Source organism: Poecilia formosa, unplaced genomic scaffold (genome assembly GCF_000485575.1).
Source record: "Poecilia formosa unplaced genomic scaffold, Poecilia_formosa-5.1.2 Scaffold190, whole genome shotgun sequence".
NCBI classification, from domain to species: Eukaryota; Metazoa; Chordata; class Actinopteri; order Cyprinodontiformes; family Poeciliidae; genus Poecilia; species Poecilia formosa.
In genome coordinates this window covers 839,072-840,069 of record NW_006800129.1, presented here as the reverse complement: position 1 = coordinate 840,069, position 998 = coordinate 839,072, and the positions used below count along the sequence as shown (strand labels likewise).

The following is a 998-nucleotide window of genomic DNA, read 5'->3' as shown; positions in this document are numbered from 1 at the left end:
CGGAAGTTGCACTTGTGTTGGCATTACAGTACATTGGTGTCGCCTGTGAGGTATGTCCATTTATAATTCTAAACCATTTTTATGCAGATATTTCAGTACTTATGAACATACATGTTTTAATGAGTTTAGATGTATTATTTTTAAGCCCATTACTGTCCAAAGTTGCCAATCTAATGTTATGGAATAGACGTACTTAGCACAATTAGCTACCAAGCACCCTAACTGCTCACAATTATTTTTAAGCAACCGTTACTTAGTTTATTGTGAAAAGGAGTCACTATTTATCAATAAAATACAAGATTATTCATTTTCCTTTCGTACTTTGTCGTGAAATTAAACTTACAGCCGAACATAAGGCGCATATACTATATTTTATTTCTGCTATAAAGGTATTTCACTCGAAGGAATCGCTTGTGAACAGTAGAGGGCAGTATTAGACAGAAGGCTTGTTACAACGCTTGCTGGTACGTGAAGGAAAAACAGCGCCTGTTTTTCTGAATTTCGTAGCCCGGCTAGCTCAGTCGGTAGAGCATGAGACTCTTAATCTCAGGGTCGTGGGTTCGAGCCCCACGTTGGGCGCTCAAATTTTTCATTTCCTATAACTGTAAAAGCAGGCCTCAGTTGTCTTAGTCTAGATACGAAGAAAAATTAGGACTAAAATATGATTTACCTGGTATCACTAAACCTCTTATTTATGGAGCAGTCTTTCATTTCTTTAATGTTTCATGTTATTTAAATACCTTGCAACAATTCTGGGAGTATCTGTCAAACAATTATTCCCTCTTTTCCAATAACACAAAGCTTATTTTCTCAGGTTGAAAACTTATGAACCAGAAAAGCACTACAAATATTTAATAAAAGAATAACTGATAAGACAATTAAGTCAAACAGTTATGGGGGATGAAGAACTAGGAAATGTTTGAATAACCTAAAACAGACAATAACTACTAAATGTTTAACATCCAAACGGTGATTAAAACCTAAAATAATGGCAAGTA

General features: G+C 35.1%; 1 non-coding gene across 1 annotated transcript; it reads left to right on the top strand.

Moving 5' to 3' along the window:
- Positions 1-506: 506 nt before the first annotated feature.
- Positions 507-579, top strand: trnak-cuu (transfer RNA lysine (anticodon CUU)). Its single transcript has one exon. It is a non-coding gene; the product is annotated as a tRNA-Lys (tRNA).
- The last annotated feature ends 419 nt before the right edge of the window (positions 580-998 follow it).